Source organism: Balaenoptera ricei, chromosome 16, assembly GCF_028023285.1.
Source record: "Balaenoptera ricei isolate mBalRic1 chromosome 16, mBalRic1.hap2, whole genome shotgun sequence".
Lineage (NCBI taxonomy): Eukaryota > Metazoa > Chordata > Mammalia > Artiodactyla > Balaenopteridae > Balaenoptera > Balaenoptera ricei.
Genome location: NC_082654.1, coordinates 32,779,002 through 32,798,955, shown reverse-complemented (window position 1 = coordinate 32,798,955; position 19,954 = coordinate 32,779,002). Strand labels below are relative to the sequence as shown.

General features: G+C 43.5%; 1 protein-coding gene across 50 annotated transcripts in view; it reads right to left on the bottom strand.

Moving 5' to 3' along the window:
• The window catches only part of SORBS1 (sorbin and SH3 domain containing 1), a 238,682-nt gene that overhangs the window by 182,865 nt on the left and 35,863 nt on the right, over positions 1–19,954 (bottom strand). Inside the window, exon 1 of one of the 50 annotated variants that reach the window (XM_059900783.1) lies at positions 18,263–18,457. The exons of 48 other annotated variants lie outside the window; for them this stretch is intronic. The gene's annotated coding sequence lies outside the window, so the exon portion shown is untranslated. Of the gene's footprint in view, positions 1–18,262; positions 18,458–19,954 lie in introns of those variants that run through there. One more of the 50 variants, XM_059900780.1, reaches the window with a different exon arrangement.

The window sequence follows — 19,954 nt, the reverse complement described above, 5'->3', positions numbered from 1 at the left end:
ATGATGAAGGATGAGGCAGAAAAAGGTTAGCACAGCCATGAAGCCTTACTGTACTACTGGTTTTGTGGTTTTTTAGATGTTGCATTTAAAAACAAAATCAAGGCAGGTTTGTTGGGGAGAAATACCAGTACCAGAGGGAATACAGGGTCTTGAGGCCAAAATACAGAAGAGCTCTAACTGCAGAACGCCAACCTTGGGTCCTCAGCTCAGAAAGTCCCACCTTAGGTAGCAATGAAGGTGGAGAACATAGATGAGTGCCTAACGAAGGGCCAACTCAAATATCACATGTCTTTACTCTCAGCTGGAACAGCATCAACTCCATAAAGTAACCCAGTAACTCTCCAAAAGGCAGTTAGTCTTTGACTGACCAACAATGGAGGAATTACTATTTAACAAACACAATGTTGGGTTAGATGAAATCTTTCAAAGCAAGGGGCATTTAGAAGAAAAATAAATACATATAAAAATAAAAGAGGCATTTTTGATGGCAAAAAAGACTGGCAATAACAGTTCCCATGGCAGCCCTGGCTCCCAACATCCCTATGTTCCAATCTGTTATCCCCTCCTGTATCCTCCACCTTGTTACCTCGTTGGCAGATTAGGAATAAGTCTGGAAGCAGCCATGCTTTCCCAAATAATTTCCTCTAATATAAAAGTAATACATGTTCATCATATAAAGCTGGGAAAACAAAGGAAATCTCAAAGGAAACGATAATCCAACCACCTACATTACCATGTTGATTTATTGCTGCCAGTTTCTCTAAGTCAAATCATTTTTATTTATTTAAAGAATTATGTCACATGGCTTTCCTAAAATGGCCAGCATTTCTGAAGATTCAGTAAAAGCAGTAAGAATCAAGTTTAGAACTGGTTGACAAAAGGGAGACAAGTGCACGTACACACACGCGCACACACACGTGTGCAGGGCTTGCCTCTCAGAGGCCCCTTGAACTCACAATACAGGATGGTCACTATGGCCATCCCGGAGCTAAGAAATTTAAACTTAGAGGATCAAAAAAGAACTCCACCCATTAAAACAATGCTCTTTAATTATCAAAAAGTCTAGCATTTCAAAAGAGTGTTTTAAATACACATTTTAAAAAACTCAAAGCCTATGATGTGTTCCTTGGCACGAATCTGGGTCAGTTCCTGGTCGGGCTCCAAGGTAGAATTTCAAAAGAGATGTAATTATTCCTCATGTCACTGATACCATTCTATCAGATGCAAGTAAGTCAAAATCATAACGATAAAGAAAAACAAAACTGAACCTCTCTGGCAACACACTCAGTGCTTAGAAAACATGAGTCTTCACCCGCATCTTTTATGGCTGCCTCTTAAAACCATTTTCGATACCACTTATGCCAGAAAAACAGGAAGAATAATTTGTTGACTAGTTTCAAGGCTGTCCTCATCTGTTCAGTGGAGGGGCATCTCAGACAAGGTTGTCCATTCAGCAGGAAAGAACTTTCCAAGAGATGAGCACCCATCACTGTTAAAGGGTGGCTCCTTCAGTGAGAGTCTAACTGCCGAAGGTATGCAAGCAGAGTTACACAAACCATGTGGCTTCCAAGGTCCCTCACAACTTTAAAATTCAGCCTTCGTTTCAGAAGGTGCTGCCCTGTTGCCTTCCCTCATTCCTCATTAACGAGAAACACGGCAAGATCACTGGCATGAGTTCCAGTGAAGTCTTCTCCAGAACTCAGAAGGGCCACAGATAGAGGCAAAGAGCAAGAGATGGGAGTCACTCCTGAGCCTGGACGAGAGAGGTAAGCACAGAAGCATGTCCTCTAGGACTGGACAAAGAATTCAGAGGTGTCTGTGGGTGGCTCTGGGAACAAAGTGGAACGCTGAGACTCGGAGTAGAGTCCACATGCCCTATCCTGAGACTGGACTGCAGCAGCTTTTCTGGAAAAGGTGGCACTTTTAGGATTTAATACAGATCCCTCTGGGTCCCCAAGACACAGGCAGCTCTGCCACTTTCCCAAAAACCCTGGACATCACCAGTCAAATGTAAGCAGAAGCCATCTCCTTAAGAGTGTCCTGGAGCTGAGAGGTCAAGAAAGGGGCCTCCTAGGATCCCCAAGATAACCAAGTCCAGCGAACAATGGCCTGCAATTAACTGGGACAGTGTACTTTTTCTACACTCTACGATAGAGGCAAAGGACAACAAAATAAGTTGATATTTGGTCCCAAAAATCCACATCCAGAAGACGTCCTAATTCAATCCAGCTTCTAAAGGGCCCTTGGTTATGGTTGGTCCACAGAGCTAGTAACAACACACGGCCCAATTCAAACCTACAGCTTAGAATTTTGGACAGACTTTAAAGTCTTATTGGCAAGATGACAAAAGGCCAAAAGATGTGCATGTTATTCCACGTAGGGACCCCCATGTCCCTCTAGGATAAGGTATGACACTCCTGACTTCTGGAGAAGACAGGATTTTTCTTCCTCCAGAGATAAGGGGGCTGGGGCACAGCGCATGGGGAGGGGGAGGAGAGCAAAATCCTCAGGAGGAGCCAATAGATAATACCCAAAAGTAGCAAAACATGCAAGCTATTGAAAAATGTGTAAGTAAATACCAAAAGAATCAGCTACGATTTTTAAGTGACTGCCACAGGGGATGGCAGGTAGGGGGAGGGGAGGCAGGAGATGGTGTTCCTGGAGAACTGCTTGATTCTTGAAACTATATGCATGTGTAAATTTGATAAAAACTACAAATTGGAGCAGATGGAGTTCGGAAAAACGATATACACACTGCGGATGCTGCTGCCGCCACCCCTCCCCCCAGCAACCTGCGCGGAAGTGAAGTTGCCCAGGCTTGTTAGGGCAACCTTCTTAACACGAACACTGGTGCGACACATGAACCATGGTTCCCACTCTATGCTGCGAGCAGATGGCACGCCAGTTAGCTCTGGAAACTCGACTGCCAGCAGAACCAGCTGTTTTCTCTTTTTCCTTTGCAAGTCCAGAAAAGTTTATTGGTGTTGTTACCTTTTCAGAACATTGTCAATAATTAGCCTTACTGCATAACTCTCTGCAGTATGGACTAGCATTCTGGGAAAGTCGAGAAAACTTCCTCAACATTGCTGATTTCATACAGCATTACATTCAGTCTTCATGTCTCCATAGGCTCCTCTTGGCTGTGAGAATTTCTCATACTTTCCTCATTTTTGATGACCTCGACAATGTTGAGGAGTACTGCCCTGTTCTACAGCCTCAGAGTCTTCTGCTTCAGTTGGCAGAAAGGGAGAGAGACAGTGGAGGAGCCACTTCACATTCATAAAAACCCCAGCTTAGAGGAGCTGTCCATCCTTTTGTATTTCTGATATGGAGCGATGGAGATCTCCTCTAGCACCCAGCGTTAAGGCAACATTTCCAATTTGAATATTCCATTGGTCAGGCTGCTGCAGGCGGCCCAGCTTTAGGAAGACCAGCTGGGTGGCTGATAAAGTCTTGGTACTCCAGCAGGGGGTCAGGCCTGTGCCTCTGAGGTGGGAGAACAGAGTTCAAGACATTGATATTACGTGGGGCCAGGAGGTCTCTAGTGGACCAAATGGCAAAAGCTCTCTCAGAGATCTCCATCTCAACGCTAAGACCCAGCTCCACTCAACGATCAGCAAGCTACAGTGCTGGACACCCCATGCTAACCAACTAGCAGGACAGGAACACAACCCCAGCCATTAGCAGAGAGGCTGCCTAAAATCATACTAAGTTCACAGACACCCCCAAACACACCACCAGATGCGGTCCTGCCCACCAGAAAGACAAGATCCAGCCTCATCCACCAGAACACAGGCACCAGTCCCCTCCACCAGGAAGCTTAACAAGCCACTGAACTAACCTCACCCACTGGGGGCAGACACCAAAAACAACGGGAACTACGAAACTGCAGCCTGCAGAAAGGAGACCCCAAACACGGTAAGTTAAGCAAAATGAGAAGACAAAGAAAATATACAGCAGATGAAGGAGCAAAGTAAAAACCCACCAGACTAAACAAATGAAGACGAAATACGCAGTCTACCTGAAAAAGAATTCAGAGTAATGATAGTAAAGTGATCCAAAATCTTGGAAACAGAATGGAGGAAATACAAGAAATGTTTAACCAGGACCTAGAAGAACTAAAGAGCAAACAAACAATGATGAACAACACAATAAATGAAATTAAAAATTCTCTAGAAGGAATCAATAGCAGAATAACTGAGGCAGAAGAACGGATAAAGTGACCTGGAAGATAAAATAATGGAAATAACTACCTTAGAGCAGAATAAAGAAAAAAGAATGAAAAGAACTGAGGACAGTCTCAGAGACCTCAGGGACAACATTAAATGCACCAATATTTGAATTATAGGGGTCCCAGAAGAAGAAGACAAAAAGGGACTGAGAAAATATTTGAAGAGGTTATAGTTGAAAACTTCCCTAATAAAGGAAAGGAAATAGTCAAGTCCAGGAAGCACAGAGAGTCCCATACAGGATAAACCCAAGGAGAAACAGGCCAAGACACATATTAATCAAACCATCAAAAATTAAATACAAAGAAAAAATATTAAAAACAGCAAGGGAAAAGCAACAAATAACATACAAGGGAATCCCCATAAGGTTAACAGCTGATCTTTCAGCAGAAACTCTGCAAGCCAGAAGGGTGTAGCAGGACATACTTAAAATGATGAAAGGGAAAAACCTACAACCAAGATTAGTCTACCCAGCAAGGATCTCATTCAGATTTGACAGAGAAATTAAAACTTTTACAGACAAACAAAAGCTAAGAGAATTCAGCACCACCAAACCAGCTTTACAACAAATCCTAAAGGAACTTCTCTAGGCAGGAAACACAAGAGAAGGAAAAGATCTACAATAACAAACCCAAAACAATTAAGAAAATGGTAATAGGAACACACATATCGATAACTACCTTAAATGTAAATGCTCCAACCAAAAGACATAGACTGGCTGAATGGATACAAAAACAAGACCCATATATATGCAGTCTACAAGAGACCCACTTCAGACCTAGGGACACATACAGACTGAAAGGGAGGGGATGGAAGATATTCCATGCAAATGGAAATCAAAAGAAAGCTGGAGTAGCAATTCTCATATCAGACAAAATAGACCTTAAAATAAAGACTATTACAAGAGACAAAGAAGGACACTACATAATGATCAAGGGATCAATCCAAGAAGAAGATATAACAATTGTAAATATTTATGCAACCAACATACGGGCACCTCAATACATAAGGCAAATGTTAACAGCCATAAAAGGGGAAATCGACAGTAACACAATCATAGTAGGGGACTATAACACCCCACTTTCACCAATGGACAGATCATCCAAAATGAAAATAAATAAGGAAACACAAGCTTTAAATGACACGTTAAATAAGATGGACTTAATTGATATTTACAGGAAATTCCATCCAAAAAACAGAATATACTTTCTTCTCAAGTGCTCATGGAACATTCTCCAGGATAGATCATATCTTGGGTCACAAATCAAGTCTTGGTAAATTTAAGAAAACTGAAATCGTATCAAGTATCTTTTCCAAACACAATGCTATGAGACTAGATGTCAATTACAGGAATAAATCTGTAAAAAATACAAACACATGGAGGCTAAACAGTACACTACTAAATAACCAAGAGACTACTGAAGAAATCAAAGAGGAAATGAAAAAATACCTAGAAACAAACAACAATGAAAATACAATGACCCAAAACTTATTGGATGCAGCAGAAGCAGTTCTAAGAGGGAAGTTTATAACAATATAATCCTACCTCATGAAACAAGAAACATCTCAGATAAACAACCTAACCTTACACTTAAAGCAATTAGAGAAGGAAAAAAAAAATCCCAAAGTTAGCAGAAGGAAAGAAATCATAAAGATCAGATTAGAAATAAATGAAAAAGAAATGAAGGAAATAATAGCTAAGATCAGTAAAACTAAAAGCTGGACTTCCCTGGCAGCGCAGTGGTTAAGAATCCACCTGCCAATGCAGGAGACACAGGTTCCAGCCCTGGTCCGGGAAGATTCCACATTCTGCAGAGCAACTAAACCCGTGCATCACAACTACTGAGCCTGCGCTCTAGAGTCCATAAGCCACAACTACTGAAGCCCGCACACCTAGAGCCACAACAAGAGAAGCCACCACAATGAGAAGCCTGCGCACCGCAACGAAGAGTAGCCCCCGCTCACCGCAACTACAGAAAGCCCGCACACAGCAATGAAGACCCAACACAGCCAAAAGTAAATTAAAAAAAAAAAAAAATCTTCCAACAAACAAAAGCCCAGGACCAGATGGTTTCACAGGCAAATTCTATCAACCATTTAGAGAAGAGCTAACACCTAACCTTCTCAAACTCTTCCAAAATATAGCAGAGGGAGGAACACTCCAAAACTCATTCTACGAGGCCACCATCAACCTGATACCAAAACCAGACAAAGATGTCACAAAAAAAGAAAACCAGGGCTTCCCTGGTGGCGCAGTGGTTGAGAATCTGCCTGCTAATGCAGGGGACACGGGTTCGAGCCCTGGTCTGGGAAGATCCCACATGCCGCGGAGCAACTAGGCCCGTGAGCCACAACTACTGAGCCTGTGCGTCTGGAGCCTGTGCTCCGCAACAAGAGAGGCCGTGATAGTGAGAGGCCCAGCGCATCGCGATGAAGAGTGGCCCCTGCTTGCCACAACTAGAGAAAGCCCTCGCACAGAAACGAAGACCCAACACAGCCAAAATAAAATAAATAAATAAACAAATGTGGGGTTAAAAAAAGAAAAACCCAAAGCCAAAAAAAACTATATTAAGATGTATTAAAAAAAAAAAAGAAAACGACTGACCAACATCACTGATGAACACAGATGCAAAAATCCGCAACAAAATACTAGCAAACAGAATCAAACAACACATTAAAAGGATCATACACCATGATCAAGTGGGGTTTATCCCAGGAATGCAAGGATTATTCAGTATACGCAAATCAATCAATGTGATAAACCATATTAACAAACTGAAGGAGAAAAAACATATGATATGAATAGATGCAGAAAAAGCTTTCAACAAAATTCAACACCCATTTATGATAAAAACTCTCCAGAAAGTAGGCATAGAGGGAACTTACCTCAACGTAATAAAGGCCATATATGACAAACCCACAGCCAACATTGTTCTCAATGGTGAAAACCTGAAACCATTTCCACTAAGATCAGGAACAAGACAAGGTTGCCCACTCTCACCACTATTATTCAACATACTTCTGGAATTTTTAGCCACAGCAATCAGAGAAGAAAAGGAAATAAAAGGAATCCAAATCGGAAAAGAAGAAGTAAAACTGTCACTGTATGCAGATGACATGATACTATACAGAGAGAATCCCAAAGATGCTACCAGAAAACGACTAGAGCTAATCAATGAACTTGGTAAAGTAGCAGGATATAAAATTAATGCACAGAAATCTCTTGCATTCCTATACACTAATGATGAAAAACCTGAAAGAGAAATTAAGGAAACACTCCCATTTACCACTGCAACAAAAAGAATAAAATACCTAGGAATAAACCTACCTAAGGAGACAAAAGACCTGTATGCAGAAAACTATAAGACACTGATGAAAGAAATTAAAGATGATATAAACAGATGGAGTGATACACCATGTTCTTGGATTATTGGAAGAATCAACACTGTGAAAATGACTATACTACCCAAAGCAATCTACAGATTCCATGCAATCCCTATCAAACTACCAGTGGCATTTTTCACAGAACTAGAACAAAAAATTTCACAATTTGTATGGAAACATAAAAGACCACAAACAGCCAAAGCAATCTTGAGAACGAAAAATGGAGCTGGAGGAATCAGGCTCCCTGACTGCAGACTATACTACAAAGCTACAGTAATCAAGACAGTTTGGTACTGGCACAAAAACAGAAATATAGATCAATGGAACAGGATAGAAAGCCCAGAGATAAACCCACACACATAGGGTCACCTTATTTTTGATAAAGGAGGCAAGAATATACAATGGAGAAAAGACAGCCTCTTCAATAAGAGGTGCTGGGAAAACTGGACAGCTACATGTAAAAGAATGAAATTAGAACACTCCCTGGGCTCCCCTGGTGGTGCAGTTGTTGAGAATCCACCTGCCAATGCAGGGGACAAGGGTTCGAGCCCTGGTCCGGGAAGATCCCACATGCCGCGGAGCAACTAGGCCCGTGAGCCACAACTACTGAGCCTGCGCGTCTGGAGCCTGTGCTCTGCAACAAGAGAGGCCGCGATAGCGAGAGGCCCGCACACCGCAATGAAGAGTGGCCCCTGCTTGCCGCAACTGGAGAAAGTCCTCGCACAGAAACGAAGACCCAACACAGCCAAAAATAAATAAATAAAATAATTAATTATTAAAAAAAAAAAAAAGAACACTCCCTAACACCATACACAAAAATAAATTCAAAGTGGATCAAAGACCTAAATGTAAGGCCAGACACTATAAAACTCTTAGAGGAAAACATAGGCAGAACACTCTATGACATAAATCACAGCAAGATCCTTTTTGACCCACCTCCTAGAGAAATGGAAATAAACACAAAAATAAACAAATGGGACCTAATGAAACTTCAAAGCTTTTGCACAGCAAAGGAAACCATAAACAAGACGAAAAGACAACTCTCAGAATGGTAGAAAGTATTTGCAAACGAATCAAGTGACAAAGGATTAATCTCCAAAATATACAGGCAGCTCATGCAGCCCAATATCAAAAAACAAACCACCCAATCCAAAAATGGGCAGAAGATCTAAATAGATATTTCCCCAAAGAAGATATACAGATTGCCAACAAACACATGAAAGCATGCTCAACATCATTAATCATTAGAGAAATGAAAATCAAAACTACAGTCAGGTATCACCTCACACCAGTCAAAATGGGCATCATCAAAAAATCTATAAACAATAAATGCTGGAGAGGGTGTGGAGAAAAGGGAACCCTCTTGCACTGTTGGTGGGAATGTAAATTGATACAGCCACTATGTAGAACAGTATGGAGGTTCCTTAAAAAACTAAAAACAGAACTACCATATGACCCAGCAATCCCACTACTGGGCATATACCCTGAGAAAACCATCATTCAAAAAGAGTCATGTACCACAGTGTTCACTGCAGCTCTACTTACAATAGCGAGGACATGGAAGCAACCTAAGTGTCCATCGACAGATGAATGGATAAAGAAGATGTGGCACATATATACAATGGAATATTACTCAGCCATAAAAAGAAACGAAACTGAGTTATTTGTAGTGAGGTGGATGGACCTAGAGACTGTCATACAGAGTGAAGTAAGTCAGAAAGAGAAAAACAAATACCGTATGCTAACACATATATATGGAATCTTAAAAAAAAAAAAAAAGGTTCTGAAGAACCTAGGGGCAGGACAGGAATAAAGATGCAGACGTAGAGAATGGACTTGAGGACACAGAGAGGGGGAAGGGTAAGCTGGGACAAAGTGAGAGAGTGGCATGGACATATATACACTACCAAATGTAAAATAGATAGCTAGTGGGAAGCAGCCGCATAGCACAGGGAGATCAGCTCGGTGCTTGTGTCCACCTAGAGGGGTGGGATAGGGAGGGTGGGAGGGAGACACAAGAGGGAGGAGATATGGGGATATATGTATATGTATAGCTGATTCACTTTGTTATAAAGCAGAAACTAACACACCATTGTAAAGCAATTATACTCCAATAAAGATGTTAAAAAAAACACAAAACTATAAATTGTAGAAAGAAGAAAAGAGGGAGCAGGGCTAGGATACCTTGGATGTATGTATTTTATTTCCCAACTTAAAACAAATAAAATAGTTATAAAATCATCATCCAGAGAGAATCACTGGATGATTTGGAGGTAGTTTCTTTTTATATATGTGTATGTGTATACATACATGTATCAATAAGAAGAATTTTTTTTTAACTCTTTGGAGTCATCCAACGACCGTAAGTTTTCTGTTTTATTTTGGAGAAGGAATATTTTATTTATTAACGTATTAAATAACTTGGGCCTTTTCTTCGTATATCATCAGTCAATATCAAGATTTTCTATATATTAGAATAGGCATGCCAGGTTGTCATATTTTGACTACATGGTGCATTTTACAAAGAAAAAAATACTTTTTGGATAGGGTATTGTGATTTTCAGTATTCTTAGACATCAAATTGCAGCAGTGGGGTGGAAGCCTTACTGGAAATTGGTTTCACCTCAAATTATGTTTTCTGACTCTCTCCCTGCGTGCCTTGTTTCTTCCCATGCATGTCTTCGCTCCTCTCCCCACCCACCTGTCACTACCTCTCCTCCCCACTCCACCCCACTTTCCTGTTTCATCCTCTCACATCTATACTTTTCCCCTGACACCCTCAACCTGATGGAATATGGAACTGAAATCATATTCTTATTACTTTTTGCATTTGCACAACAAAATTGTCTTTAAGTTTAAAATAGGAACACAAAGCATTCCATTCATCCATTTTCTAAGGTCCCCGTACCTTTTTTTTTTTTTTTTAAAAAAAACAAGGCAGCTGTAGCCCCAGGGCCCATGGCCTGACTAGGAAACCCTCAGAAATAAGAGCTCTGACCCCTGCCTGGAAAAGCCAGTATAGACGTAGAACAGGCCTTGTGTGGGCAAGGGGGTGGTTTCCCAGAGAGGCCAGGGAGGAGGACTGAAGTCAAAGCCAACTCACACTTCCCCTGGGGACCTGCAGGAGGAAGGGTCATGCCCCCAGCCCAGTACCGCTCCCAGTGGGGGCATCAATAGATCCAGAAGGCAAACCTACAACTATCAGGGCATCCAGCTAAACCATCACCTACTCTTCCATCTCTCTGAGAGGGACCTGCCTCTTTTTCTGATCATCCAAAATGTCTTCAGTCTTTTTTCCCCTGCAAGAGCTTCTTCTAAAATCAGGTTACCCCCATCCTATACCTATAGGACTTTTGTAACCCAGATGTTCGATACATCTTAAAAGAACTTTCTGGGTCCCGATCACTCTTTGAAATATAGGTTCTCTCTTCCAGCCCTCAGAGATCTGCATACTTCCCATGGCTGACTTCCACAGCTCCAAGTGTCCGATAAAAAATATTGACCAGGACAGGCCTAGACACAATCCTAGGTCTGCCACAGAGGCTTCCCACACAGAAAATACAAATCTGAGCTGGTAATCCAGCCAGCAGTGAATCCACTTGAGGCCTTATCACCCAGCCCTCACTTCCTGTTTTAGCTTTAGGCTCCTAATGGGATCCTTCCCCTCAGATGCTTCCCTGAGATCACGCATGGGTCATGTACCCAATAGATACAGTATCTACTGCACTTCCGAGTTCATGTCAAGAAACGAGTATATTCCGTTTGACAGGCTTGCACAACTCATACTGGTTCTTAATCACTGGTGCATTCTTCTTGGTAACAGTACCAAGCCATTTCCCTATGAAGATACATGAAAAAATTTTTAAAGAAAGAAAAGAGCATAAATGAGGGAGTTCTGCTTTCCCCAAGTGTTTCCTGAAGAAAGTCAGGCAATTGCTCCAGTTCTGAGAAATAAACCAGTAAATTCCCATACAGTAAGTTTTCTGCAAATGATGTAGGAAACTGGGGGAAGGGGCGACTAAAACGGGTGGTTCAGCTCTCAAAGAGCAGCAAGATAAGTTTTTTTTACAGTGGCAAATGTTCCTTTTGGACTGGCTTCAAACCTGTGTGTGGGCCGATTCTCTGAAATAAACAAAATTCTCTTGTATAACAGAGGTTATGAGGTGACTAAGAGGGTGAGGATTCTGGTGGAAAAGAAGTCACCCACAAATCACCTTTGACTAAGATCAGTTCTTCTGCCTGCATTGGGTCTTGACTCGGCAAAACCTGACTAGCGACGGACAGCCATATCAAAGGGTTCATGTAACCCGGGATAGATGGATATATGCCCCAGCTTAAGTCCAGCGACAACCTGACTGGTCCAGCTTTTGCGAGCCCTGAAACGCCCTGATCCACACAGCAAGAGCTGGAATGCCAACCCTGGCTCCAGTCAGCTCCCATGCACTGCCAAGGGAGGCGTGATGTCCTGAACAGCAGTTGGCCCAACACGTGAGCGGCAGGTGCAGCTGCCGAGCTTTCATGTTTACCAGGAAGAAAGAATGTTGATTTTGCAGATTTTTGATAATGTTTTCACAGCCAGTGTTATTCCCAGCCCATTTGAAAATGCAATCTGAACACCACCCCTTTCCTCATTGGTCTCCTCGAACTTAAATGGTTCCATCGGCTTCAGCCCTGGAAACCCTTCTTTCTCTACTGGCCACATTTCAGTTTGGCCAAGTGGAAGAGCAGAGGGAAACCAGGATCTCTGCAATGGCAGTCGGGGTATGGAGAAGAATATTAAATTCAGAAGTGGGGTACTTGGGCTTAAGACCCTGGCAGCACATGGCTGTGAGATCTCTGTGGGACAGCTAGGCTCTCCAGGAAGGAGTCTCACAGCTCTGTCTTTGGGTCTGTGGTTCTACTGAATCGATTCCATGTTCTCGCTTTAAATTGAGTAACCCAAATGCAATAAGCCACAGATTAAAAAGGACTAGAAGGAACCGAGAAGTTACTTTAGACTGAGAGCAAAGAATGGGCCAAGCACCCGGCAATCTTGCCGGAGGGATCTGGCATGACACCACAGAAGGGATCCAGACTAGAAAGGGCCCTTTACAAAATGCTGAGAGTTTGCCCAGACCCTTTTGAAAACTGGGTTCTTTAGCTGTTTCCTGAATTTTCCTCTCCACAATCTTGAACATTGACTATTATGTGGAAAAAAGAAACAAGAAACATTTAAGGGGACAAAAGTATACCCTTGGGAGACACAGGAAGAATGGTGTTTGAAGTAAGGACTTTTTCTCTTCTCCCTCATACACAAAAACTCATACACGCTCAACTAGCCTTATGAGTAATACGCCGCCATAGTGGACGCCCAGCTACCTCTGTCATAGCCAGGAGCCTCTGCCAACCACTGATGCAGTGGAAGAGTTGTCTGACCAGCTCCCTGCCTGAGGCTGGTCTATTTTTGGTGAAAACCTTGGTCTTCAGTTGCCTTGGGCTCTTTCTTTGGAAGTACTATTTGATGACGGTAATCCTCAAGGGCCTGTACTAAAAATGACTTTCCAGCTCAGAGACACTGTAGAGATCAAGCCAGTTTTAGACCCTTACTGTCATGGTTTTGAGATCTGTGTAAGGATCAAGCAGTGGCCAGCCCAGCCCAACCCAGCCCAGAAACATCATGGTAAACCTACCTATCCCACCATTAGATATCTGTATGCCCAGCACCATGTAGACATCTTAACTTCGAGGATGCTTACAATATAGTTTTGAGATAAAAATCAGCCCACTGACAGCTAGTCAGACAGCCATATAAAGCAAAAGAAAAATTTTAAAAACCATTTTCAGTCACAAAAAGTTGTGAGAATGGAGCAAGTATGGGCTACAAAGGTCACCCAGACCTTGCACTGGGAAATACACTCCAGGTAAAAGACCTCTTTTAGAGGGCAAAACAGATACCCTGAGGTTTTCTTCTCAGAGAAACCAAAGGTCAGGTCATCTGTTGGTCGACCAAGAAAGCAACCATTAAGCAAACCACCTCCCCTTCCAGCCCCACGGCTTTGTGTCTCTCGGGGCTGGAATACAGATTCGAAGGTGGGAGACTCTAAGGAGGACAGATGACCAAGCAGGGGCTCTGGGGTGGTCAGCGTAAAAGTGGTGCTCACCACATGTTGGCAGACTGAAAAGCAAGTCACAATCTCTTTAGTTATGTCCCTACATATGGTTTTTAGATTCTGGCATCAGAACCCCTAGAATCTCTCTAGACCTGAGAAATTAAAATCTTTGAAGGCATGGCCAGGGAATCTCTGTCTTTAACCCGTTACTCAATATGACCCCAAAAGTGTGAGAATTACTGCTAGCCTGTTCCAGCCTGTCCTCTTCTGACATGGGGGTAACTAGGAAAAGGTTGGGTGCCTCAATGAGGAAAGAGATTTAAGCAGAAACCACACATGTGAAGAGAGAGAAGAAAGAGGCTGGAACAATCAGTGGGAAATCTCTTAAGGGGAGACAGAGAATGTGATGGTGAGCCACCCAGCCCAACACGGAGAAGCTCCCTCCACTGCAACCTTGGAAGATCATAAGAAAGGTGATTTCTTTACAGGAGCCAAAGAGGGCTTGAGTTTGAGTGGATCTGGGCCAGCCCCAAGAATGGAGGAGTTCAGGAATTCCCTGGAGATCCAGTGGTTAGGACTCGGCACTTTCACTGCCGGGGCCCGGGTTTGATCCCTGGTTGGGGAACTAAGATCCCACAAGCTGCACAGAGCGGCCAAAAAAATAAGTAAATAAAAAATTAAAATAAAAAAAAAAAGAATGGAGGAGTTCACCAATGTGGATGGGACTGTCCAAGTTTGGCCCAAAGCCCCCTGCAATAGGTTCCTTCTGCCCCTGGCACCACAGCCCTGAGAAGTGGTGACTACCAAGTCCTAAGGGATTCCAAGGAAACAGTGAAGGGCTTCCACCCAACTCCAGACATCACAGCCACTTGGCCAATGCCCACTTACTCTGTCTGGCTACCACATGGTCCGGAACTGACATCTACACTCACCATCCCCCAAGGGTCAGTGGGTTTCGCCTGTCTCTCCCTAGGCCTGAGGGAGTGGCAGAGGCAAGCAGCTCCAGATCTGAGTGGTATGAGCTAGTGGTTCTCAAAGTGCGGTTACCAGGCCAGCAGCATCAGCATTATGTGGGAACATATTAGAAATACAAATCCTCTGGCCCCACTCTAGAGCTACTGAATCAGAAATTCTGGTGGAGGAGCCCAGCAATCTGTAGCTTAATGAGATCTGAAGGTAATTCTAATAAATAGCTAAAGTTTGAGAACCAGTGTTTTACGCTGTTAATATGAACCATAATGGTAAGTCAACAAGAGTGGCATGTATTTACCTAGGCCTACAAAACACTTTCAAATATAATATCTTAGGGATACCCCCTTCTAATCCTAAGGTCCTATAATTCGTTTGAATCTCATAGCAATGCTGAGGTAGATGAAGCAAAATTATTGTCCCATCTTATAGGTAGAGAGACTGAGGTTCAGAGAGATGGAGTGACCAACAGAGGTTACCCTCACCCAGAGCCATCACTGACAAGCCACTGGAAAGTCACCAAGACTTATTAACTCTAAATAATTAAGAGTTACCAGCCCAGGACTTCCCTGGTGGCACAGTGGTTAAGAATCCGCCTGCCAATGCAGGGGACACGGCTTCGATCCCTGGTCCAGGAAGATCCCACATGCCACGGAGCAAGCCCGTGCACCACAACTACTGAGCCTGAGGCTCTAGCGAGCTACAACTACTGAGCCCATGTGCCTAGAGCCCGTGCTCCGCAACAAGAGAAGCCACCACAATGAGAAGCCCGTGCACCGCAACGAAGAGTAACTCCCACTCGCCACAACTAGAAAAAGCCCACATAGAGCAATGAAGACCCAACGCAGCCAAAGGTAAATAAATAAATTAAATAAAGTTGGAAAAGCGAGTTACCAGCCCATACCAATTTCTTTTTCCCCATGGCCCACAGGGACACTGCTGGCAGCAGGAATGATATTGACATTCCTTTTTATCCAGCCCATTGTTACTTACCTCAAGTGACTATTTCTAAGACTGTCCTCCATTAATTCTGGATTTGAACTGAAAAAGCAATTTTAAACCCACTTCAAGACAGATCCACTTAGTCTCAATGCTGACCTGACACAGACAACAATCCTCAACTGATAAATGGGCTATGCACCAAGTTCATGTGTAAACTGGAAGGTTGGAACTCAGATTACATTTTCCCATGGACATAACATGGGAGATGGTGGCTGGATCCTCAGATCAAGCCACAAAAGTCCATCTACAAGAGGGAGAGGCAGAAGAGAGCACAGGCAGGTTTGGCAGTGCCAGAAGGTTTAAATCCCAGCTTTCCCATCATTAACCAAAAGGAGACAAAACCCAAGTCACATGGCCTTTCTGGGCCTCAGTTTCTTCATCCGTAAGACTCACCTGGCAGGGTTGTTTAGAGGATTAAATGACAATGTATGTATAGTGCCTGCCACACAGTAGACATTCAACAAATGCTTGCAGATTATATTAACTCCCAAAGTAGCAGCCATACTATGTTTTTGCCCTGAAAACTATGCAGTTAAAAAAAAAATAACATACATTTGGGAATTCCCTGGTGGTCCAGTGGTTAGGACTTGGCACTTTCACTGCTGGGGGCCCCGGGTTCAATCCCTGGCCGGGGAACTAAGATCCCGCAAGCCAAGTGGTGTGGTCAAAATTAAACAAACAAAAAAAAAGCATACATTTGAAATTACATAAGGATTGACTGCAGGAGGATTAACTGCCTCCTAAAAGATCAAAAGATCGAGGGAAAAAGGGAGGGTGGCAGGCTCAGGGGGTGGCAAAGGTCAGGTCACCCATCTCACCCACCTATTCCCCTGGACTTTTTTCAGCTCAGCTCAATGGTCACTTCTTTGGGAACCTTCCTTGGCCTCCCAGATTGGGTCAACTCTCTCTAATATGTTCCCATGGCCCCAAGTAGTTCTTCATAGCCTTACAATGATTAGAATTTTACCCTTAGAGTCTGTCTTCCCCACAACCCCGTAAACTCCATGGAGTCAAGGCCCAGGTTTGTTTCTGTTCCCCAGTATCTTTCCCTGGTACTTGGCCCTGTGCCTGGAACACAGTGGGCCCTCAAATATTTGAAGAATGAATCATACTAGGGCAGCTGAGCAGGGATGGGTAAAGGGAAGAGGAGGTTCTGTGCAGCTGGCTGTGCATATGAACAGATAAGTCACAAGGTCTTGACTCATGGTTACCTGGAGAAGCATACAACTCTTTCTGCCCCAATTAAAAGAAAAAAAAAAATCAATCTGCCTCTGCCATTATCACTTGGCCAATAAAGGCTGATGATAAAACCCACAAGTTATTAAACCCACAGGCATCCTCCTCCAATGGGTACACATCCCCCAGGGCCTTGGTTTGTTCACAGGGCAAGTGCTGAATGAAGTGAAGATCCAGGCAGGTATGGAATTTGTTGCAGCTCTCCCTACCTCAGTACCAGTTAAAGAGGGATGACTCCAGCCTCATCCCAGCTTGAACTCTGAAGGCATGGAAAACGCTGCTGCGAGCTGCAATGTATTCAGTGGCTATATCCTGGAACAGCCGGAGTGATCCTCAAAACCTAACAAGGTAGGTATGGTTTCCTCACTCTGCAGGTGAGGAAACAGACTGAGGGAGGTCAGGAACACACTCATGATCACATAGTTAATAAATAGCAGAGCTAGAACTGGAACCCAAATTAGGTTGCAAAATGTGTGCTGTGAGCCATATTCAGCTACCTCTCCCCACACTGGGTATAGGTTTCTCCAGACTGAAGGGTGTACAGGCTTCGGTAAGCCAACGTAACATGGTGTAAAACACACTGCAGAAAGACAACTATTCCGGATTCTTCCACGACTATGTGACCCAGGGTAAGTCACTTCACCTCCCCGGGCCCCAGGGAGGCTTCCTCCCCAGCAATGTAAGAGTGGCCTGGATGGCCATTATGAGAGGAGACCTGCTGAGCACATAAGAATGCCTGCCAGTCAAAAACCTATCAAGAAATCACACCTGCCTGGCCCTTGCCAGGACCCTGTCACGCTGCAGCTCAGCTCTCCCTCAACCAAAGTGAAGGTTAACCAGAGACGCTGAGCTTTCAGGTGGGGAGGGAAGGAATGTTAGGCCACTGACTTATCTTTTTATCTTCCTTTCATTATCCACATTTCTATATATTATATGTATAGGAAAACAAATTCAGGAACAATGAGAAAGTAATGTCTAAAACTTTAAGAAATACAGATTACAAAATAATCATTTAACTTTTTATGCAAATGCTTAAGCATTTTCATGCACTTGTTAAATAAAGCATACATAAGTCAAAATGTTAAATAATTCTAGTTTTTGACTAAATCATCTAAAGAATATGTTGGTGAAAACTCAAAATTGTCTAATAAAGTATGCATGACCTTGTTTATTTAGTATTTATCACAGATGTCAAAATGATCATGGTTAAAGCCAATTTAAGCATTTACAGAATAGACCCCCTGAAACTGGCTTGGAATAAACCAAGGATAAGCAACAAGCTAAAGGAGACTGTTTACCATACACTTAATTAACCCGAACCTCCCTTCCTACATCAGGAAATCGAAAAAATACCGTTTGCTGTGAAAGAAGGTGTCTGTATTCCCAAGCTTTCCTTAGGCTCATGCCCACCAGCAGTCTTCTATGCAGCACCAGCTCCCTCTGGGATGTGTTCAACATACACTCAAGACCAACTGCACAACAGCCTTCAGAGACCAAGGCCATCCATCCAAGCAACAATCTCACCCAAGCGTCGGCCCCTGCTGTACAGAGTGATCTGGAATTTACAGTCTCTTCTACAAAGCCTTACAAGGTCAAAAATGTTCAAGTTGTGTAATTCCAATGATGAAAAAGGCTGTGGAACAGCACAGACTAAGTGGCCAATATGAATGACACTTCAGAAGCCAAAACACAACAGCTGAAAGGCGGAGTCAGCAGTGGGCACAGCGGAAACCAAGGAGCCTGGTGCTGGCCAGGCTTCAGCAGCACGTGAGTCTGTGCTGCCACTGGCCCCTGGTCAAAGTCACCACCTCCTGCCAGTCCCCACCAAGGGTTAGCACAGTCACCGCCACCCCCCCCCCCCCCGTGCCAGCACCAAAAGAGGAGTCACAAATAGTTGACATCCATTTTGGGAAAGGCTGCTGACCTCTGAGCCATCACCCTCTTTGCAATACCCATACTGACTTTCACACATGCGGCAAGGCATGGGGAAATGGCCAAGGACATTTTCTAAAATGTTCATCAAAATAAAGTCTGAAATATGAGGAGGAGCAGAAGGGGGAGTGAAGGAAGGCACAGCCCTCTTCTTTACCACAAGCCTAGATGCGCTACGTCTAACAATGTACACAAAATATTTCAGGGGCAGGAAAGTAGGGAGAAACAAGGGATATACAGCAAGAAGAAAAGAGAAGGAAAAATAAAGAGGAGAATGATGTTAAAGAGGAAGCCTAGTATCAAGTTACCACCACCTGACACTGCCTTGATAGCCTTGGTCTTGCTCCCCCAGCCCTACTTACCAAGGCTGTTCAAGAGGGATGTGTGGGGGGCTTCCCTGGTAGTGCAGTGGTTGAGAATCTGCCTGCTAATGCAGGGGACACGGGTTCGAGCCCTGGTCTGGGAAGATCCCACATGCCGCGGAGCAACTAGGCCCGTGAGCCACAACTACTGAGCCTGCGCGTCTGGAGCCTGTGCTCCGCAACGAGAGAGGCCACGATAGTGAGAGGCCCGCGCACCGCGATGAAGAGTGGCCCCCGCTCACCACAACTAGAGAAATGAAAGCCCTCGCACAGAAACGAAGACCCAACACAGCCAAAAATAAATAAATAAATAAATTTATTAAAAAAAAAAAAAGAGGGATGTGTGATTCCACCCCCCAACCCCACCACCCCCCACCAAACAGCAGACAGCAAAGACATAACAAACCTAACCAATCAACTGTATGACATCAGCACCCAATCTCCTGCAAAATAAGAAAAGCAAACTGACAGATGTTGAGCGGACCCTACCACCAAGTAAGTTACCAGACACGGAGTTTAAAGACATTTTTAGCTTCTAAAATAAGCCTTTAAATGCCTAAATATACTTAGGCAAACCCTTTCCAATTAAATGATAAAATATACCTTGATTTCTAAAACAAACATTTTAAGTTATTTAAAAATAAATGAAACATTATGCTTGTGCAGTGCCAGGGCATGAAAACACCACCAGCATTTTGCAATAAATGCTGGGAGGCTTAAGAGACTGCAGTAAGACTGAGGACAGATCTAA